Source organism: Chionomys nivalis, chromosome 10, assembly GCF_950005125.1.
Source record: "Chionomys nivalis chromosome 10, mChiNiv1.1, whole genome shotgun sequence".
Classification (NCBI taxonomy): Eukaryota; Metazoa; Chordata; class Mammalia; order Rodentia; family Cricetidae; genus Chionomys; species Chionomys nivalis.
In genome coordinates, this window is record NC_080095.1 from 57674268 (window position 1) to 57699077 (window position 24810).

A 24810-nucleotide genomic window follows, 5' to 3' on the forward strand; every position below is an offset into this window, starting at 1 on the left:
AATTTTTAAAGTGCATTTGACTATTTTAAAAGATTTATTTTTATTTTATGTGACTATGTGTTTAACCTGCATGTATGTATGAGCTCCATGTGGGTACTGGGAATGGAAGCCAGGTCCTCTGCAAGAGCAGAAATTGCTTTTAAGCACTGAACCATCTCTCCAGGCCCTTCATCTATTTTTGATATTAAAAAATAAATCAATATTTGGCAATACAGCCTGGTATTATCTTATCCCTATCTTTCAAAAATGAGAAAAGATTTTAGCTAATATTCCTGGATCAGATTTTGGAGGCTTTAGAAAGATTTATTTAAAAATTATAAATCAATTCATATTGATTTATAAAAATCAATAAACTATTAAAAATCCTGTTTATAATATCTTTTTCAGTATACATATAGAAGTGTTTGCCACCAGAGTGTTTATTTTGTTAGGAAAACACAAAGTTGATCTTCAGAAAAAAAAAAAACAGAAAAACAATAAACTTCTATCTCAGTCGTCTCTTCAGCATGTCTATCCATTCCCATTTTGCCTTCTATTTCCCTTCCATTTTGATACCCTGTGTATCATGCATGAGCTGTCCCCTCACACCAAAGTCATATTACCTAGGATCCTTTCACCCACTAAAGTCCTCACCCTAAAATTATTTTCAAATACACTCATCTGACTAAAATTTACCAGCCCAGTCCCATTCACACAATGGAGCTTTAAAAAACCTTTACTGCATACTATACATTTGTATATATGTAAGTCTACACCAATCAAAACCTGCCCATCCAGATAAGTGTTATATTATGGTAGGATAAGAGAGAAGTTATTCAGGGCAAGATCAGCCTCTGATTCTGTCAAAGCAAAATTACACTTGATAGAGTTCAACGGGTGTCAAGACATTATTAAAGGCTATTGTAGTAGAAGAGGGAGATTGAACTTGACCGGTCTAACAGAAGCCACTGGGAATTTATAGACACCCGGCAGGGTGTGGGTCATTCTATAGAAAAGGACCAAGATAAACATGATTAGATACCAAGAGTGAGATAAATGGAACTTGATTACACATTAAAGTTGGCAAGAGCCTAAATAGATTGGCCAGCAGTATTCTAGCTAAAACTGAGTTCAGCAGGCCACTGACGGAGCTTAAACAAGAAAAGGACTCAAAGTAGTCTGGCTGAAGTTCGAAAGAGTCACTGTCATTGTGGTATGCATTGTGACACCCCACACTCAGAAGACTGAAACAGGAGGATTACAAATTTGAGGTGGTCTGAGGTAGAATCTATCTCAAAAATAAGACAAACAACAACAACAACAACAACAACAAAAAGCAGAAAAAGAAACAAACAAACACTGAGATATAGCTCAGGAATGTAGCACTGCCCAGAATGCACAAAGTTACAAAGCTATGGATCCAATATTTAGCAAATGAGTGTGTGCACACATTCACAGAGAGAGAGAGAGAGAGAGAGAGAGACAGAAACAGAGAGAGAGAGAGACAGAGAGAGAGAGACAGAGAGAGAGAGACAGAGAGACAGAGACAGAGAGAGAGAGACAGAGAGAGAGAGAGAGATATGAGAGGGTGGGGGTAAAGGTAGAGGCAGAGAGACCTGGTAAATTTCTAAGTATCAGCTCCCTCTCAAGATGCTTGCTGGTATATCTCATCACCAAAGTTATCTATTTTCTGATCTAAGTTATCCCATTTTCTGATCTAAGACAACTTTGGTTGCAAACTCATGATCACTCTTCAAAAAAGCTGTCTATCTTATTAGCTCAAATTATCTGGAGGAGCTCCCTGGAAGATCCTGCAAGCTGCTTAATCTTGGTTGAGTAGAACATCATGACTGTAGAGAGATGAAATCTTGCAGATCAGGAACCAAAGTTATCTTAGCCTAATTTTAAACTTCTTTGATAGATTGTCCACCCCTATATCTAGCCTAACATCCTATGACTACAAGATAAAAATCAGTGCATGCTTGACAGACCTCTAGCCTCTATCAATGCTAAAACTAAGACATTGATAGCAGGTAAATCACAGAGAAGGTATTTCTCCCACCTGCCTATCCAATGCTCTTTGAGCATGATTGATAGATAAATTGATTTATGTTTTTCTTTTGTTTTATGACTGCAAAACTTTCAGTAAGTATTTCCATGGTAGCACGTGCCTTTCAAGATACCCTGAATCCATGTTCCTAAGCCACCATCTCTCCTATTTAGCTCAGAATAAACTATCTTTTATTTCCTTTTAAGCAGAGCTGCCATTCTAAACTGATAATTTAAATTTCAATGTTTCTATGATCCTGTTTCTTGCTTTCACCTTGAGGCAGGAAAGTCTGATAATGTTCTCTAGATTACATCATTCAGATGACTAACATGATTTTTATTAGTGTGTGCATGTAATGGATTCCCTTGTTGACCAAGCGTCGGGCAGGTTCCTCTGAAACCCTTTCTCAGTAATCCCCAAACTTTGGCTTCCTTCTTCCCAGAACTCACATGCTAAGTGAGTTTATCAAGAATTCTCCACTATCAATATCTGATGATTCACAGTGTCTGCACATATTGACCATCCCCTGCCATCCCCAAACATTACCAACGCCTTTCTCTAGCATGAATCCTGCTGGGTTCTGTATAAGAATTACCCTACTTTACTAATGTTTACTCTGCTAGCCCTACTACTCTGCACCTTAGCTGCCTGTTATCCCCCATGTCTGCCTGTTAGCATCAGACCAACTCAATGTCCTGATACCCTGTACTTCTATTGCAGTATGTGCTGCATAAAATCTGGTTTTACCATTTTAACTATTGGGCTTCTGATTTTCTTAAACAGTTTTGTACTCCTCTCTTACTAGATGAAAAGGGGGTTCTGGTGTGGACTTTAAGATTGCTGTGTTAGAAAATATATTGACAATGGAAATTACTTATGGAGTTGAGAGGTTTTGAAAGACATGGGCTATTGGAAAGGCCATGGTGTGTATCAAATAATTAGAATTAAGCGATTGAGACTCGGGATGAGGAAAGAGCAGATAAACATTCCACCTTTATCCTACATGTGCTCCGAGCACTTGAGCTATGGACTTAAATTTTGTTTTAGTAAAGTTATTGTACCTTGAATTTTAAATGTCTATTTTAAAGATTCTGTAGAGATGGCTTGGTTGTTAAGAGCACATGTATTGCTTGAAACCCCAGTTCAGCTCCTAGCATCCACATCCAGCAGGTCATACCTGACCTCTGCAGGCCTCTGCAAGCCACATCACTCATGTGTACATGTGTGTGCGCGTGCAGACACACACACATACACACAATAACAACAATATAATAAATAGCCAATAAACTGCCTTATAATGCCTATCAATCACTCACCGAAGGGCATCTTCTGAGCTTTCCAAAGTTCTCAGTGTCTTGCAGATTTAGTGTAGTTCATCTGACTAGTTGTTCTTATGTTTTATCTAGGCATTAACAAAACATTGAAATTCATTACAAATACCCAAGCTTTCTAGGTGGCTTCAAGAAATACATGGAACACTGATGCAAAACAAACTTGTATACAGAAAGAATAAAAACCTCAGACTGAATCTCCCTGAGGTTGTTAGGTTAAATGTAGCATGAGCGGATGGCAGAACAGAAGAAGCAAGGAATGGAAATGAGATTAACTACGAAGACTGTTTCCCTCTAAGACAGAAGCTACTGATTCTGGATATTAAGTCTGGGGAAGATCTGTTATTTTTATTCTCTCAATTTAAAAATGATTGGCTCCTGAGGACAGAGACAACCCTTCTTTCAGACACACAATTCTCCATGAAGGGGTTACATGTATGTGGAGCTGAAGGCTTGGGTTTCCAAGGGAAGCATGTCTTCTTTCAATACATTACATCAGGCCGTACCATACACCAACATACCATATGGAATGAGTACTAATATCATAAACGTGCTTTCGTCAGGCAAGTAGGACACTCACGTATTTAAAACAAGAATCACAAAACATGGCAGCAGTTTAAGGAGTTCCTCAAGTTCTTAGTTGATACGATATCACAGATATGAATTCCCAAAGTTATGCACCCAACGGTTTCAAAATCTGAGTTGACATATTCAGGCTGTGTCTTAATATGTACTAAATCACTTTAGTATCGTGGTATCCAATTAAAATAACTTAATTATACTTGAAATAGTTTTCTGTGCTAATTCAGCCATGTGAGCCATGGGGGAAGAAAGGACAATTAGGCAGCCATGGCAGAGCGCAACTGAAGAACAATGTGTGCCACAAACAGACTATTTAGAATTTAAACTCTTGTGACACTCGAGTTGGCAGTTCTAATTGTAGGTGGGATTTCTGTGAGAAGAATGCAATTATCCAAACTGGATTTTAACCAGCACACCTGAGCACTTGGAGGGGAAAAAATATGTCTTTACTACCATAAATAAATACCTCCTTTGTTCTATTTCTGAATGTAAAGGTACCAGTTCCTGGGCAGGTTGAATTCCTGGGGCTCTGCTTTAGTTCTAGCTCAGGAGGAAGCATGCCACCTACAGAATCGCCAATCACCTTCCTGCAGAGATCTCTGTTCAAGCAAAGAAAACTATTATTAGGTATTTGATGGCTCTTATTAGCACTTGATATCTTAAAATTTTGTTTTCAAATGCTTTACATTAGGTGAGTCAAAAGTTTGAGGCTCAAACACTCAATCAGAATCACAACTAACTACTGCTATCAATTCCCTTTTTGGTTCAATCAGGAAAATATCACTCCAGTTGCAAGGAACAGGTTAGAATGCCTTTTCTCTGTGGGAGCAGGGGCAGGAGACCCAGAGGGGAAAATCATGTTAAATTCTGAAGGCTAACATTGGAAGGCAGAGAGAAAGAACCACAACACTACAAACTAGACAGCGGCAGTTGTTTGAACATTCTGGACAAAATAAAACACACTTTGAACATGATTGTGTTGAAAGAAAAATTTTCCATTAAATTGAATTTAACAGTTTGAGTAAAAATCAATTTGCTAATGAGGATGCCTTATAATGGTAGTTCTCAGTCTTCCTAATGCTGTGATTCTTTAATACAGTTCATTATGTGTGGTGACCCCCAACCATAAAATTATTTCATTGCTACTTCATAACCATAATTTTGTTGCTGTTATGAATCGAAAGGTAAATGTCTGGCATGCAGGATATCTGATATGTGACCCTAAAGGGGTCACAAACCGCAAGTAGAGAATCACTGTCGTAGAACATAAAAAAGGTCCAGAGAACTCTGTTTTGAAAAGCAGACAGAGCATCAATCAACAACTTGATTTGGGTGTTTTTGTGTCCTTCAATGGCCATGGTCTGACTATTGGGCAGCCTAGAACCAGTGAAGCTTACTCTCTGTTGTTGGCTGAGTTACATTGCATTTGACGACATTCCACATCAAGAAACAAAGGCAATATGGCTTACAATTACACTTTGATTAGCCATAGTACAAAGTAGCTCTCATTCTAGACTATGGTTGGAGATTCTCAGTTCTCCTATTTTCTTTATACTACTTTAAGGATTTCTACTGGATACTCTAAAGGGTTCAACTGATCAGTAGACAAAATAAATGGCAGATTTGCAGGCTTCTACATCAGTAAGTATCTGACCTGGCTGATCCTTTCACACTGTGGTACTCAGAGTAGGAACAATTACATAAAGATGCCCTTTGCAGAATAGTTTTCTTTTTATATTGATAATATACTATACTTATTTCTCTTTGTATTAATAATGACTTTCACTGGGACATATCCTTCACTGTATCTCACTCTTATTCTCCCCCAATGTTCTATCCATTCTGCCCCATCTCTATATTTAAGTCTAGATTCTACAAATGAGCAAAAATATAAAATATTTTTTACCTATTTTACCCCATCCTCCTTCCTCTTAGGTATTCCTGCTCCTTTATAGTATTTTAATTTATTTTTATTTTTAGAATAATTTGAAGTTAAAAAAAATGAGAAGCTAATACCATGGTTTCCTGTGTATTCCCAATCCAATTATTCCTCTTATTAGCGTGCCAAATGCATCAATTAGTGAACTTATATTGACCTTTAGCTACCACACAAAGCCCATACCTTCTCCACATTTCCTTGGTCTTTCTTTAACATTCACTTTCTTTTCCAACATCCCGCCCAGAGACCCACAGTACTTTAAACTGTTGTGTCTCTTTAGTCTGTTCTTGACTACAGCATTTCATAGATTTCCCTCATTTTTATATTACAAGCTTTCAGGAGTATTTTATACAGTGTCCTTCAAAGGGTTCTTATCTAATTTATTTTTCTTCTTCATGACGAAAATTTAGATAGATAGATAGATAGATAGATAGATAGATAGATAGATAGATATAGATAGATTGATAGATTTTTTTTTGAAACAGTGTTTCTCTGTGTAACAGTCCTAGCTATCTTGGAACTACCCAGGAAGTCCTGGTTTCTTACTGTTAGTGCTGGTATTAGAAACCATGATCTAGGTACTAGGTGGGCCTGTTGTAGTGTGTCTGTTCTGAGACAGTTGTAGCAGAAGGAAAACCTTCGAGTCTACTACACTTTGATATATAGACAGAGTTGAGTAGAGTTGGCATGATAACAGTGTTGAGTCTTCTAATCCATGAATTTACAATAGCTCTCCACTTATATTAATTTTCACTGATTTCTTTCTTCAGTGTTACGTAGTTTTCTGCACATTATCCTGTCCATGTTGTCTTATATACATATATATACAATTTTAGAAAAAAAAATCCCCTTCCTCTATGCTAAAGTGCCTAAAACTATTTTAAGGGGTGTGCTCCCTTTGGGACACTAGTTTGTCCACCGGTAAGGGAAAAGTAAAGAAGCAAGTAGATTTTTCAAAGTTTAACAAGAAACTAAAATTAAGTGCTGAACCAAGCTTAACAAAAAACTAAAATTAAGTGCTGGATCACTGGGTCATACATGTGTTGTGTTCTCACTTTTGCTTACTCCAGTGATGTCTATTTTGAGAATATTAAAAAGCCAGACAGTCGTGGCCCATTACTTTCATCCTAACACTTGGGAGGCAGAGGCAGGAAGATCTCTGAGTTTGAGGCTAGTACAGTCCACAGAATGAGTTCCAAAGTAGTCAAGGCTACACAGAGAAACCCTGTCTCAAAAAACAAGAAAAAAAAGGCAACATAGAAAGTGTTATAAAATTTTCATATTATGTTAGTTTTATCTTCTAAAATTTGATAGATGATATCTTAGTTCATAAACCAATGAGTTCTTCATTAATTTTCTACAGGACAGTATTTGAGAGATAATTGTTATGTTAAGTGAATTTTTGTACACTTAAAAGAATCGTATTTCTTAAAGAAGGCACTACAAAAAGAAATTAGAGCATTAACTTCAAAATTACTCATTCATTTCCCAGCAGCTCTTATCATTATAACTCTTAACAGCAGCTGACCTTCACTCTGCTTTTACGATGCACATTTTAGAAACTTGGAGTGGCCTTGGCAGGAAATGTTTTGAGTAATGCATGTTTTTCTATATCCTGCAAATTTGATGACTCCCTCCTGTCATTTTTAGATTTCTCCAGTAAAAACTCACTGAAATATAGTATATGGGGCATATTTATTAGTATAGAATTTTATTTTCAGCACAATAGAACCAGACGTAGAGGAATATAGAAACAAACTCAACGATGAAGTTTCCTGTAAACAAGTCATTCAATCTTATCTTCTCTTCATTTCTCCTAATAGTGAAACCCACAAACAAAAAGTTTCTCTGTCCTTACATCAGATATCAGTAAAATTCAGCTGAACTCTCATTGTGTGAGAGAAAAAGAACACTTGACGGGCTTCTTAAACCAATCTCTCTGCTTCTGCATCCACACAGACAGAATGCTGCAAGTAGAGCCCACACTGACCCTTGCACGTCTACCATGACACCTGCGAACAGCTTGCTGTTGAAAAGGAAGCACTGTCTTCCCAGAGACACCTGTAGAGATGTGCCGCCTGATGCTTCAGACCTGCCCGGTTCTGGGATGATTCTAACGACTGACTGTTCATTCTTTGCCCATATCTTCCCTTGGCAGTGCATCACTCCCTTTTCAGCATCCCCCCTGGCTTCACTGGATCATTCCCTTCGGAGTTCTCCCCTTTTCCTCTCTCGTCATCCTTAATTTTTGTTTTAATGCTGGCTTTTCTTTCTCACTCTACTGGGATTCCATGCAGCCACTCTGTCTTTATGCATGTGCAATATGACAAACTGAATCTGACCAAAGCTTTTGAATTGTTCATCATGATATTTTATTAACACAGGGCAAGCATTGAAACTGAGGCTGCTCTGAATGTCAGGGTTGGGATGTCACCTCTACAGCTTAGCATCTGCCGTATACTTAATTGAGGCAAATTCTATCAGCTCTGAATGACATTTCTGGATCTCCTGTGATGAAGCAGCTAGAAACAGGAAAAATAATTCTGTTTATATGTAAAGCTTGGAAGATATTAATATTTTACCAACATGCACGCTGTCCACACAGGCAGTGGCAATGTTTACTGGTGAAATGAATGATAAAGCACAACATAGTTATCCTACATATTCAGAATAGTAGAGGAAATATTTATTTGGATTCATAAACCTTGAAAGATGTGATAGAAGTGGGTGAAGATGATAAGAAAAATGATATGGGAATTCCAATCATACATATCTTCAAGTCAAAATTACTTTTTTAAAGCTAATTATATTTCCTTATGTCATGGGATCCAAGTGCAAAGCATACAAAACAATATGAAAATACTAACTAAAATTAATTTGACTTCTCTAAAAATGCCTCATATATGGGGCTGAAGAGATGGTCTAGCACTGGAAGAACCACTGGCTGCTCTTCCAGTGGACCTGGGTTCGATTCCCAGCATTCACATAGAGGTTCTCAGTCATCTGAATCTGCAGTTCCAAAGATCCAGTGCCGTCTTATGGCCTTTGCAGGTGTGGTACAAAGATGTGGTACACAGCTATACATGTAGACAAAACACCCAAACACAGTGAATAAATACACAAATAAAATTTTAATAACATATATTCAGAATGTACACTATTTGGAAATTTTCATAATGATTTAGCCTGTTCTACTGTTTGCTATCTACTGTCATAAATATGAAGGAGGCAGGAGAGTGATTGAAAAAGTGAGCATCTGAGAAACCATTAAAAAATCAGGCCAAAGCACTGCAGTTGCCAAGATAACTCAGCTTGTAAAAGCATTTTCCACCTGTCCTGTGACCTGAGTTCAACCCATGGAGCCAGAAAGGAGGAGAAGAAAACTGACTTCTATAGGTTATCTATGACCTCCAAAGGAATGCTCACACACACCACATACAAATAATTTTTGAAATAAAACATGTTTGTTCCACTTTCTGAGTTATATAAAATAACACATAGGACAATGGAGGACAGTAAAGACTCATCCTAACCTCCCTTTCCTCTAAGGCTTTATTTCAACAGCTCCACTCTCTACTAAACTATCAATCAATAGCATTAAACTACAGTTTTTTTCCTTAATGGTTTCCTCCAGTATTGGTGTCTATAGGAGGGTGATTTTTGAAGATAGTGTTATAGGTACTGAAGATGCTCTTTGCTAGAATTAAGCTAAGTAATTAATGCTTTTACTAATATTATAATAATTGTTCTTAGAAAAAAATCTCCATGAAACAAATATGCACTGTCAGGGGCCCGCATTTGAGAACGTAGAATCTATGTCTAAGAAAGCATCTGCAAATCAGTAGAGAAAGATATTGAGCAATTGTCTTTGAGCCACTGAAACACTAGTCTCTGTGCTATGACCCAGATCTGTGGTGTTTTAGCACCAAGCGATTCCTGGTACAGAAGAGCATGGTACCTCCTGGAGTATTGGCCATTCGCAGGCTGGCACTTTTGCTATGGGAACTAGTACATGTGACTTGTTTCCATGGTAGCACACAAATTAAAGACCCCAAAGCCTGCTGCGTGGAAAAAAAAAGTGTGTGTATGTGTGTGTGTGTGTGTGTGTGTGTGTGTGTGCATTTAAGAAAACCTTTGCCCTAAATTTTAGCAGAGTTATCATGAATATATCGCAAAAATCTTTAAGTATAGTTTCAAAACCTTCATCATGAGCAAGACATTGTAATTGTATTATATACTGTGGATTGGCGCTTAGAACAGTGCTGTCACCACTTAAGAATCTAATATTAGAAAGAAAGTATTTTCCTAAGGCACGCATCAGATAATAGTCCTTTTGTGAGCAGATCTGTCTATCCTGATACCTTCTTTTTAATCTCTTCTGATGAATAGCAACTGCTCAAGTAACATCAGAAACAACAGAAAAACTTCATAATAAAGAATATTAACATAAATTGATGTTTCAGTAGTCAGATAAATTCTAAGACTCAGATATCATAATCTCTATTTTTGGACAAAGCAACTTTTCCACAGAACTGTTTGCTTTGCCAGAAACCAGCTGTTAAAACCAACACAACACATGCTTCTGTGGGTAGGGGAGTGGGAACTCTCCACACACCAAGGCCCCTCCCTGTGCTCTGTACGCTATCATATTTAATCTTCTCCACTGGTCCTTGAAGAGAGAGAAGTTGCATTCTTATTTTCCCAGTGAGGAAACTGAGGCTCAAGGGTATTACGTTAACTTGTTCAGATAAGCGAAAGAAATAAAATTCAAATCAAAAGAAACAGCTTGGTTTAATGTGCTCAGTGGAATTCAGAGGAAAGCATAGTACTTTGTCACTGTGATATTTTTCAAGTAATCTCTTTCCAAGGTAGATTACACATTGGGATTTCTTTCACAATAAACATATTCAGTGGAGGACAATATGGACGGTTTAATGCACCAAGTTTTCTGGCTTATTACTGGTTCCACGGGAGAGAGGAAGGGAGGAAAATAAATGCAGTCATTGGCCTCTGTGCTTTTCGTACTTATTCAGTTTCCATGCACGTAGTTCAAGGGCAGCACAGTGCCTGATACAGAGCCCCCTTTTGATTTATACTCTATTTCCTGTACAACAGATTACAGAACAGCTTTTGTTCCAGATAAAATGAAGACACGCAAGGAAGTGCTGTGTTGACCTCCACCTGATGCTAACACTTGCTCCAAATTTATACAGATTTTAAACTTATAACCACGTCTGAACAGCTTATCTGAGACAATCATTGTGTCATCTGAGATGTAGGATGGAATCCTGGGTTGACATCCACCCTCAACAACTGGGAAAGCAGCCCCTCTGCAGATGTCTTTGAGCTGCTCTCTGTATTCTTAGTTCATTTGAATGTTGGGGAGCTGAGAAGGGTCCAAAGAGCATGCATTAAGCTGACCTAACTCCTTGTCATTTCCAAGGTACTGCCTTGCATTCAACTGTAGTTTAGTTTAATTCAGAATAGATGAGAATTCCCATCACCATAGAGCAGTTTAATTGTATTTTGTTTATGACCAATTGTTCACTAGAGGCAAATTTTTACTAATATTAACGACTACATGTGACTAATATTAGGAAAGTAAATTAAAGCAGTACCTTCTTTTATATAACTTAAAATAGTCCTTTGAATTAATACACATAAACTTCAAGTTCCCACAGCACGCTAGTTCCTTCACACATCCTTACCCTGACATCGGTTTCTCCATGAATAATAGCATAGGCTTTAAAGTCTATTAGACTTAAATTCAACTACTGCTTCTAGCAATTTCTGCTTCTGTAAATTTGCGCACATTCTAGCTTTGTTGGAACCCTTTTGCAAAAGTAATAGCGCTGGCTAGAATTTCTGTGAGAAGTCAATGTGAAGAAAAAACGCTGGAAACTGTGCCAGACTATTTTTGACAGACGGCATCACACCCAGCCCTTCTTCTCTAGAGCCGCACAAGGCAACCTACTGTCCCTAACCAGCGAGTTTCCCACCTCTGCACCTTGGCACGTATCGTAATCACTGCCCATTACTCCTTCCTGGTCCCCATGCTCTCTTGGGTCCGAGTATTCCCTACTTTGGCCTCTCTCCCTTTCAGTTCACTCACAAAAATATTGCAAATTCTGTCCATATTTCTATTATAATCTTAACATTAGCATTTGCATTATAGCATCACTTTGATTATAAGCCCTTCCTCATAGTTTAGGAACCTCAAAGGCAGAGCGCTGGCCTGGAAAGATCTCCTAAAAGAACACAGCCACTGTCTCCACTGGTTAGTCGTTGTCTGTTGCATCACTCAGCCCCAAACACCAGGGCCTCGTGTGTGCCAGGCAAGTGCCCTACCTCTAAACTTCTCCACAAGCCTTTTTATTCTTTTGAGCACACAATTCCAACCATAGGCGGGACAAGACTGCCCTCATACTCTCAGAACTGCATTTGGTAAAACTAGATTGAACTTAAACCTGTTAATAAAGTCTAAACCACAGGGCCTGTATACAGAGGGAGTAGAAAAGAGGAGATAGAGGAGAGAAGGAAAATAAGTGAACCTAAGAAGGGAATGGAGGATTACTACCCTCATTTGCCATCCACTTTAATTTCCCTTCTGGAAACTTGACAAGCAGGTAGCAATCGATGTACACTGTGTTCTGAAGAAGATGCATTCCCCTTTAGCATTTTATGATCATGTTCTAGGTGGGAACACCATGAAAAATGTGGTTTTGCATTAAAACCATGAGTATTACAGTCTTTAAAAGCCTTGGTGGTGAGAAACTGCACTAGAGAAGGTAGACAGATTGTCTAAAGCAAGAACATTAGCCTCCCTCCTTCAAAACAAGAGGCTCTGGATTGAAATGAGGACATGTGCTGTGGGGGATCTGGACCAGGAAATCTGTTCCCATGTCAAGAGTCCCTGCAGTATGCTGACCTGGGCAGACACTTGAGTTGATTGACTTCTTCTGTGTCACCTGCAGAGCGAAAGGCAGTGGTAACTGATGACTTCACTGGTATCCATCTTTTTTATTTAGAAAAGTTAGAAATACACCTTGAGATGGATGCTGATGTAGGTATCATCTATCTCTGGGGCCTGATATAAGGTTTGTGGTTTCTTAAAAATCTGAAATCAAGGGACTTGGAAGGCAGAACAAATACTTCCCCAAAGATAAATATTCTGCTAACGATTCTACTTTCTATGCCTTCCCTTAGAACCATTCTCAACATGGATAATAAACATATTCCCATTTTCTCCACTCTAAGATTCTTTTTTCTATATCATTCATTTTATACTATTGGATCCACTTTGCTTATAATCTAAGCAAAATAGTAATTTTATTAACATGAACATTAAGGACTGGGTTCATATGCAGCATCATAGATGAATTGACCTTTATAGAATAATATATACCAAGTATATTGAACAGATTTTTTAGTGTGTGTGTGTAGATGAGGTCAGAGGTGTCATATCTCGCTAACAACAGTTGGTATTACAGATAGCTGTGAGCCACCTGACACAGGTGTTAGGAATCAAATTCTAAAGACACAGTCAAACATAGAATAATCACAAGGTTGCATTTCAATAACTGTACCCTCAGAGATACCTCAAGGAAAGGATTCTAAGACATGTATTCTAACACATATGATTTCTACTTGTATTCAATTTATTACATGAAATTAAATCACACAATATAGAGGGTCTTCAACAAACTAAGATGGAAAATGTCAACACTACTATTTAGTTGTATGTATGCTTAGTGAAATTCACAGAAGCAAAACCCTGAACTATGATGCCAAACAAAGACTTCTTATATTTAGCAATGGTGTTTAGAAGCTGAAAAAACTATACACACCAAAGTAGCCTGGGTAGGTAAAATACAAAAGACCCTTGTGAATGTTTCCTTTTGCAGCAATGTTCTCTGGGAATGGTAAGCAGTAATATCTTTCTCTTTTTTAAAAATCACATTACTACTCCTACATAGTGGCATTGCCAACATATAATATGAAAGTCATCAATACATGCCAACAGTGTTTGTACTCCAGGTGGTGAGAAACCTATGGGTAAGACAGAGAAAGAACGAAGTGAGGAGATACATCTTCTGCTGAAATAAACAGTAGAGCAAACCATGGAAGAAGTAACTTGAGCAAAACAGAAGAGAAAACAGATAATTTATACATCAGTGGCAGTAGACCTATATTTATTTAAGCAAAAGCATCTTTCATTTATCATTGTACTTTGCGAACAAAAATAGTTTATGTAGATTATATTACCCATGTATCCTTGGAAAATGCCAGTCTAAGAACCTGGTCCTGGTGAGTAATTATTTACGAGTTCTTTTCTTCTGTAAGTAAAAATTATTAATCAAATGTAGTCAGCCAGATTCTGAAATGAAATTGTAGAGAAATTGGCAGGTGAAATCACTTCATGAAGAATTAACTGAGATGCTTATTTGTAAAGGAAATTTTCCAAGAAGACATTCTACCCAACCCTCCTAAGGTCTACTTATTTCATGAAGTTTACTAGGTCTTAGCTGTCTGCTCAGCATGGCTTTAGCAAGTCTATGTTGTAGGTTCAGAAACTAACTTTGTGTTTGAAAGATGTAATGCTCATTACAACTCAAAGCTTCTATAAGTACACCAACATATGCACAAGCCAAACAAGGTGAAGACAATGTGCATTTAAAAGGATTGTTCAAATCAAGTCTGTCTCCGGTTCAGCTTCATAAATGTGAGGCTATGCACTGAAATAATTTCCAATTTCTATGAAAATTTAAAATACAGCAAATCTTCATTTGGCAAATGAAATTAATTCAGCAAATACTCACTTAACAACCACTGTGTACCAGGGGCTAGGATGAAAGAGTAAGTACTTCCTACTCAGAATGAGCTCTCCAGCCAAGGAAATCTACAGGAAGAGATTCATGGACCTCAAAACAGAGCCAACTAGCAAAGAGGGTCATGGAGCTTTGTTTGAACCAGAGAAGTGGTTTCTGGTAGGCTTGCAGCTGAGAGTTAGGGCGTGATCATTAGTCAAGGAGAGCCTATATAGGATGCCCTGGAACACAATAAGGGGGCATTCTTGGCACCCATGTGGCTGTCTATGTGTGTATGTGTGTGTTTCCATCTCCAGCCCCTTGCCCGACTCACAAACTGTACCATAGCAAGTGGCACATAGAGCAGGCAATGCACTACATCGCTTCACTTTTATTCTTATTCTTTGTACTATAAAGATAAATGTTAAGAATTTATTTGTGATTGTCTCTCTTTTGTTAACTACAGGCATTATATAAAATAATGGCTTTCATTAAGATGTTTTATATACGTATGTAATATACTTTATCTAGTTGATTTTTCCCATTCTTGTTCTTTATACAGTAAGATTTTTTAAAAAAAAAATATTGCCTGTTTCTCTTGAATGCATAATTGAAATTTTTAAAAGATAAGGTATAAAAGTAGGAGAGAATTGTTTGAAAAAGAAAATCAATGCTAAGGGGAGAAGAATAAGAACAGATAATTGCACATATGTAAACTAATTTAATCTTTTCTTTGTTCATTTTGTCTTTTGAGACAGAATTTCTTTGTGTAGCACTGGTTGTCCTGGAACTAGCTCTATAGCCCAGGCTGGCCTCAAACTCACAGAGATCTACCTGCCTCTACCTCCCGAGTGCTGTAATTCAAGGCAAGTGCCACCATCACCCAGATAATTTTATTTGTGTGAAGGACTCTTACTACTCCCATTTTACAGATAGAGAAACAAAAGCACAGAGAAATTCAATAATATCTGGAGAACACAGAGTTAGAGGGTGACAAGCAGTGAGCTTTTAGAGTCCTTAACAGAGTGTGGGATACTGCAGTCCTGGATAAACCCTTAAATCTTAACATGACATCCATTCCCCACCTATTGTTATGCTCATTTGGTTCACCTATAAGGAAGTCTACTTTTTAATCTCTTCTCCCTTCTATTCAGCTGGAAATTGCCTTCCTCTGCAGCCCACTGCATTTCCTTCTTGACACTCTCTCCTGTTCTAATAACATCTTCCTGGTCTTTTTATGGCAGTTACCAGAGGGATTTCCTCTCACACATATATACTTTGTCTGAGCGATCTGAGATGGGCATCATGTTTATTGGGAGATGGGGAAGTTGTTGTTCTTATTTTCAGTCTTTGACCCTACATAGCACCCTGGCACAATGCCTTACCCGACGTAAGTATCCGATAAATTTTTGCTGAACTCATTTGTAAGATTATCGGAATACGAATTCCAGGACTCAGCCAAAGGGAACCATTTCCACTTCTAAAAATTCACAACCCCTGCCCCCAGATTCTTGGGATAGTCATGCATTCTGAGGTGAAGCAACTGGAAGATTCAGCCAAGAGATTTTCTTTTTATGGGATTTGGGGAACAGACCTCTGCCCAACTCAAAAGAGTATTCTGGCAGAATTTACTGTCCATGTGAATGCATTAATTGAAAGGCAGACCTCCAGCAGAACTGCCTGAATCATGCTGGGACTCAGTCATGCACAGATAAGTGAGTACTTATTGCAAGACATCTCCTTAGTCTCCTAGTACAGATGGGTCTTTCCAGAGCGCACAATGAACTGAACCTGCTCAAGGCGTAAAAAGTTTTCTATCTAAGAAGCGCCAGTGCCATCTGCAGGAAAACTCAGGAAGCTGCTCTGCAGTTCCATCAAAAGGTCTTGTCCACATTTTATTCCACATAAAACACTGCAGAGCTCACTGCCAACAGATTTCCATCAACACTCTTGATGAACGAAGTAGGCATTGTGAAAAGAAAACACATCAGGAGCTGGAGAGAGGTGGTTCAGGGGTTAAAGTCCTCCCCAGCATCCATGGACGTGCAGCTTTGGCATGGTAGCTGTCTGTAATCCCGATGCTACAGAGACAGGGAATCTCAGATCAGACTGGTCACATCCTGAGAGAGCTCGCCTCATTACATGAGATGGAGAGAATAGAAGATGCTCAGCGGAGATCAGCTAGTGTGGAAACATGCTGTTAATCCACCAGCATTTGGGAGGTAAAGGCAGGTGAATCTCTGTACCTTTAAAGTCAGGTCTGCCACAAGAGTTCTAGGCCAACAAAGGTTATATATGAAGACCTGTCTTTAGAAAGAAAATCAGTAACGTGGAAATAAAGAGAGTAAAACCCTAAGCTATAACCTTGGAATTGCCTCAAGAGGCAGAAAGCCGATTCATAGAGAAAAAAGCGAGCTGTTGAAATTAGAGTGGACTAATTGTGTTCTCAAAAAAATATGAGCTATGATCTTAAAGTAATAGCTAATCATAATTGTAAAATGATTTTATTTGCTTAAATTGCATTTCATATACCTTAAAATTAAATAGTCACTAGTAGCCATCTGCAGCTAGAGAAGCGCTACTAAGATCCCACCTAGGATAAAGGGGGAAAATTGTGTATTACCATACAGAAATAATCCAATAATACCACATTGCATTTATTTTTCAATTCTTTTCACACAAATTCATGATTGTCATCAGTTTTGTTTTTACAGTGGATGAATGCAATTCTGTGCATTGGTCTGGAAATATTCCTATCTGAGATCTAAAAAGAAATATTAACAAGTTTTATTTGTGGGATGCTTTCCAAATGCCCAAATGGGTATGAGATTTGGCAACTTTACACCATTTTATGCCCAAGTAAGTTTAGGCAACTTTACTACATTTTCTTCTTCATATTGTTTGCTCTTGTTTCATTGAGACAGAGAAGTTCATGAGGCATCTTTGTGGGGGATATGGAAGGTAGGAACCTTAGGGGAGAGGAGTTGATTTCTAAAAATTATGAATGCCCCCAAATGAATAGGTTACATCCTGTAGCAATGGTTGTCTGGGTATGGTGTCTATATGCATTTCCTCCCCTGCAATGTGTGTCACTCTTCTTTGTTTAACATTTCCGGGAGTGGAGTCAAGATAATTGCTCCTTTTATATGATATTTTTGGTCAGATAAGGAAGTTCAACAAAAGTCCCTCCCTACACTTGCTTTCCCCCACACTGGCTTCAGTTTTAACTATTCAATATTTCCAAATAGTGTCTGGGAAGTAGAATCCCTGAACTCCACAGGAAGAAATAAAAAGTGGTATGGTGTCACCTTCACGTTTCTGAGCTTGTTTAAGACCCTGCTAGAGACAGGACACAAAACAGGCACAAGATGGTAAGGACCTTGACGACCTCCAGTCTCTTCCTTATACCACACAAAGGATGTCAAAAGTTCCTCTGTCTCTTTTACCAAGAAAGCATCTAGGGACCTATACTCAATGAAGAACTTAACCAATGAAGCAGAGGCAAACAGTATCCTAAAACTCATGATTTCTGTTACATGGGAGATTCCAGTAAACATGAAACAAAAAACTGAAATAAATGATTTGATATAAGCCTAAAAGAATTTTAGAAATAATTTTATGGTCAGGAGAAATACAACATTTTATAGCATGTGACATAACAATATTTTAAATATTTTATTTAATAATCATACATGCATATAATGTGTTTGGCTCCAATCCAACCCCCATTCCCTTCTATTTCTCTTCCCTCCATCCTCCATTTTCCCTTTCAGCTTCTCTTTCTTTTTTAAAATTTAATAACCACTGCCTGTATATACATGGGGGTGAGAGTATCTTCTTTTTCATGGGTAGCCTCTCTGGGCCTTTATCTCTGAAGAAAATTAAGTATCTCTCCCCAAGTATCTATCAACTACCAATCACTCCTAAAATAGGGGTGAGACTTCATGAGCCTTTCCTTGATCCATAATGGATTTAGGGTGTCTTGATCTTACAGCAGGTCTTATGCAAGCAGTCCCCATGTAGGTACTCAAAGGAATTCAACACTGTCTAAAGCCTGGGCTTATACATGATTTGCTTTGATACATAAGTTTTTTTCCACTACTTACCTATCTTTTTAGCTTCTGCTCCTTACAGACACACACACACACACACACACACGTATGCATCACCCACACAGCAGTGCTGACAATGCCCAAAGCAAGCTCCATTTACACCTGAAACATTCTTTCCTTCCTTGAAGAACTCATCCGTTCAATTCTGATGCAAACCATTAGCAAAGCACCTTTATACCGCTTCTTTCCTCCTCCTCTTGGCTTTCCTGATCTCTAAATTAACTATGCTCTCCTAGGAGAAATCAAAAACCCTAAAACAGCACAGGAGTAAGATCAGAATTTATACTCAATATATATAGTCACCTCCTCACATAGAAGAGCCTCCTTGTGGCATCTAATTCAAGTTCTGACCTTGATCATCCAAGAAAATGGAGCAAGAGAATGTTTTTATTTCATATTTACCTATAAATTGATGGGACATGATTACTTGTCTCTCTAATACTTAATTCATTTTGAAGTTATTCATCAACTTAGAATTTCTAGTTTTATGATGGAGCAAAGCATTTTATCTGCACAATTGAGCTCAGTTGGAGTATTGCTTTCATGGTTCAAACTTAATGTCCTTCCTACCAGACAATGAAAATCACCCCAACAAATAGGAAGTGATTGAGAAGGTAGAGGTTTACACGGCCACAGAGCTTCTACCTGATGGGTAAATTTCTAAGTTCTGCAGAAATCAGGAAGAAATGTTTCTTCACGAAAGTTACAAATTCTATTACCAAGTCTTCAATTTTTCTACATTTCCAAAGACTACAAATAGTGTGGTCATGTTTTCTGCCTAACCCACCAACTTGAAATGGCTGGATTCCCTACTGTTCCTCCTAAATTTCCTTACCTTGCATAAAGTGCGACAATTTGAAAATTTGACTCTGACAGCTTCATAAGAGTGAATCTTCTTCATAGTCACATAACTCAAAGGGTCTCTGAAAGACCTGTTGTCAGATTTTGTTCCTAACATTTTTTAAAACAATATATTTGGTCTTTAAAAAGTATTAACCTGAGCCCCTGTGAAGCCCTTAAAGGTCTTTAGAAGTGAATAACATCTTTGAGACTTTAGAACGGAGGTTTTCAAGCTAGGGGTCATGACAACTTTAGGGATCAACTGACCCTTTCATAGTGGCCACCCAAGAACACCAGGAAACACAAATATTTACATTACATTCATTACAGTAGCAAAATTGCACCTATGAAGTAGCAACAAAAATAATTTCATGGTTGGGGGTCATCACAATATGAGGCATGATATTAAAGAGTCACAGCTTTAGGAAGCTTGAGACTCACTGTTTTAGAAGTTACCCTTTGGAAGCACTCTGTACCCCTTTGTTTTTCTTTCCTTTAAATTCTGTTTACTGCTTGAGAGTTTCATACATGTATATATTATGTTTTAAGTCCACCCTTAATCCTCCCCTGCTTACCCTTCTCCCTCCCAACTTCATGTGCTTTGTTTGTTTGTGGGTTTTTTTTTATTTTGGGTTTGGTTTTTATTTAAATTTTTATGTAATATTTTAATTGTTTTTCCTCTTCCCCAACTCCTCCTAGATCTTCCTTACCTTTCCACTCACAAATTTTTAAACCTGGTTAGTGCTACCTATATAGGCATGAATGCAGGAGCATCTCCTGGCATTCTGCAGATTTTATAAGACATTTTCATGATTTAAATTTTACATTTCTTTTAATTATAAAGCTTTTAGAAAATTTGTTGGTAGCTACTAAAGCAAAGTCAGTCTGCTGCATGCTGAACTAACAATTCTCGTATGGTCCACACTGCTGAGCACACTGTGTGCTGACAATGAAGAAAACTATACCAATTGGTGAAGCAAATGAACTAGAAGAATGTCCCTTATTTTGTATTTGGTTATAAATTGATGGGAAATGACAACTTGTCCGTTCAATATTGAATTCGCTCTGAAGTTATTCTTCAACTCATAATTTCTGGTTGCATGACTACGCCAAGTATTTTACCTCCACAGTGATCCCTGTTGGAGTTTTACTTTCAGAGGTCCAGAAAAAAATCTTTAAATGGAAGTCAAAAAAGACTTTTCTGTGTGAGAAGGTGATCACATATTGAGTATAAATTTTGCACTTATTCATTCTTAGAAAACTATGCCAACATTGTTCTCAAGATACCAGCAATAGGTGGGTGGCAACTAAACCACATGAAAGTTAAGGAAAGTAATGAGTGTTTTCTAAATGTGAGAAATATGACCAGGCCTCTTCATATACTACTAACCTAACCATGGCAGCCCAGGGAGGAATGTGGCCTCAAAGACTCCTCTCTGCTTCCCCCATGTGATGTTGAAGGGCTCAGTCTTGTTCAGGCCTTGTACAGGTGCCACAGCTACTGTGAGCTCATGGGTACAGCAACATCAATGTCCTATCAAGAAGACTGATTCCACCACTTCCCATCCTGCCTCTTACATTCTTTCCACCTCCACTTCCTAATGAAAACATTTTTCAATTATGAAGTCAATCTCACGGGCACCATGTTTTGTCTCATTTCCATTACTGACTACTTAATATTTTTGTTTGGAAATCTGATTCCTTAAAGTTCTCACTATTTCCCAGGCATGCAATGTAAATAATATTATATTTCAAAATAGAATAGGATTAGAGAAAAACTTTTGCTCCTCACAGCATCTCCCATTTTTTTTCATTTGGTAAACATCACAATGACTCTAGCTGTAACTTGAAAAAGATTATAGAAGCATTATTATTTGTGTTTAATTAAAATAAAATGTGCTTAACATTAATGAAAATATACATATGTGTTTTATAAGTTTACTGAATAAATTATCTAAGATACTGTTAATAAAAGCAGATACATTAACTAAAACGTTCATTAGACCTAGACACAACACTTCAAAGAGTCCATATTCTACTTTCAAATTCTAAGTAGAGAACTAGAAGCCATGAGTCTTTCTACCACTGTCTGTCATTGTTTCTCAGAAGCAACAGACACAGCCAACAGCGAGTAATCCAGAGCTGGTGAGATGGTGCGTTGTGTGAAAGCCACACAAGCCCTACAATCCCTGAAGCCCATGTAAAGATGTCCTCATGCATATCATACAACATACAAAAATAATAAACAAAATATCTGCTCACAAAGATTGACTCAGAAGTTGAGAGAACTGCCTACTCTCCCAGAGAGCTTGAGTTCAGTTCCTTACCTTTGTGTTGGACAGCTCACAATCACCTGTAACTCCAACTCAAGAGAGTCACTGCCCTCAAACTTCTTGTTCACCAAACACGCATATGTGCACATACAAACACACACATGCATACAAATAAAAATAAAATAATTTAAAAGTTATGCACTGCTGGAGAAATGTTTTTAATGTATTGATCTTGCCAATGTCCCACAATTTCTCTCTGGCTAGTATTAAAATCCTAATATTCCAAACTCAAAGAATCCCTCATTCAGCCTTACATAAAATTTAGAAGAGGCAGTGTCTTTTAAAGCATGGTCCCTGGGCTGGTGGTTGCTTCATCACCCAAGAAATTAAAATATGAGAACTCAAGCATCAGCCTCTACTACTGAATCAACACAACTTAATGGTTGGTGTGGACTCAAAAGACTCAGTACTTAGTCCTCCAAGAGATCCTGACCATGCTAAGGTTTAAAATCTATTACGTTAAGATAAATGCATTAATCTATTATGTTAAGATAAATTATAATTGTATAATTTCCTACCAGACAGTAAAAAAACTTGTATGCAACATGCAACCCACAAAGAAAAATAAAAACTAAATTATTTAAATGTAAAAAGAGAAGATCTGTTGGGCAGTAGTGGCACACACCTTTAATCCCAGCACTCAGGAGGCAGAGGTAGGCGGACCTCTGTGAGTTTAAAAACAACCTGGTGTACAGAGTCTGTTCCAGGACAGTCAGGGCTACACAGAGAAACACTGTCTTGAAAAACGAGAGAGAGAGAGAGAGAGAGAGAGAGAGAGAGAGAGAGAGAGAGAGCAGTGCTTTGGTTAGAGTGTGTACTGCCCCTGAATGAATATGTACTTGAAGGTGTGGCTTATGGAAGGTAACTAGGATTACATGAGGTCATAAACATGGGATGCCCACGATGTTATTAGGGACTTTACAAGAAGAGAAAGAAGGACCTGATATTTGCCTAGCTCTGTCATAGAATACCTCTGTCATGTTATGAAACAGAAAGAAGATTCAAATTTAAAAAACAAAAACCAAACAAAACAGAAAACAGAGTATGCGGTCTGAGGGCATTCATGTAAGTTTTACATGAGAGAATGCTTAAGTAGAAACTTTAGGGCATACTTATAATGTAAAAAACTGATGATGCTGATAATATTGTATGTATGGTTACTGCTAAGGACTTCACTCATCAACTATACACATAGCCAGGTCATCTATCCAGGGTACCAAACTGGTCTTTGCCTGGTAACCTTCCACACCAAATCAAGAATAGTGTTTTTGTAGCTGTTGGCTCCCTTCACAGTAACAAATAAAACTTTTAATATAAGGATTTTGTTTATTTCTTTGTGTGACCATTAAGATAATTATAAACCAGAATAAGCAAATATAATCTATTTTTTCCTTGTAAAGCAATCCTGTATTCAGCTGCTAAATGAGAGAAATTTGGGGATAAAAAAACTAAAGTCAATTCAAGAAATCATGCAAATGAAGGGTGATAATGGTCAATTAAATTAAATAGAAAAAATAATAAAACAAAGTTCATTATAATCAGTAATTTCTATTTCCTTGGTGCCAAACTTTTGCCACCATTTAATAATGAATAAAACTAAAAAGAAAGAATAAAAATTAATAACATTAAGTGCATTCTTATTCTACTGTACAGGAAATAGCCAAAAGGTAGCGATGGGAAACAATTGGTTTGGTATCTGTCCTGCAAATGGAGATGATGATCAGCTCTCCGTGATGTGTGGTTTTCAACAACACTAAAACATCCTGAAGTGTGGACCCGGTTTCTGCTTAAATTACTGTACAGACTGGTGTGCTTTGTGCCAAAGAATTATAAACCTGAGAACAGGCACTTGAGAAAGTGACTGTGTGATTTCTGGCAATTTAACCACTGTCATTGTTGTATTTACAAATTCTGTTCTATCTCTGGGGACCTGGGGTCCTGGCTACATTAAAGAGGGGCAGAGGAGAAGGCTAAGTAGGTAAAGTGTTGTCTGCACAAATGTAGACTTGAATTCAAATCCCCAGACTGGGGTAAAAGCCGGACTTGATGATCCTTCAAAGAGGTGGAAGATAAAAGAGAATGCCCCCACCCCAGCTTCAAGGAACTGATGACACAAACACATTATTTACGTTCATTCACCCTTATGATCTACATTAATTGCAAAATAAATACTACACAAATCCACATACGCTCTTCCTCCTCTGTAGGAACTTTAGGATAATACCTTTGCCGGTCTTATGACTGTATTTTACTCCAAAACTTTGCTAATGGGCTCTTAATGACTATTAGAGTTTTTAAAATGGAGACTTTTAAAATGAAGTTGTTCCAAATAAAGTCGGCCGAGCTATCAAGAATAATTCATTATTCATAGCGGCGTAATAACAGCAGGGAAACGCTGCCAAGCTTCTTGAAAGCTAGCCAGAAGTTAGCAGGTAAGTGTTCCTTTTAGTCAGCCGTCAATACAGGTGTTAAGAGTTTCTGGAAGCTTTGTTCTCTGAGGAAAGACATTTCACGGAATCTGAGAGGGCATCAGGCAACCATAATGAGCCTGAGACCAGATGCCAGTCAGAATCTCAGGCCAGCTGCTGCTTCCTTCTGATTCCAAACAAAGCCCCCCTCCCCTCTGAGCCAAGCTCCCTGGTGGAGGGCTTGTGGTCACTGAGAACTGTGAAAAATAGCTTCTGGCGCTTTAATGTCTTGCTGGGTTGCAGCAAGGCTGAGTGGCAGGGTCTTGCCAGAGCTTGGAATTTGCCAGAACTTTGAGAGTAGACAGGCCTGAGAAGTATGCCGGGTGGGTGATAAATTCAGGGAAACATCGCTGTTCTAAGGAATCTCTT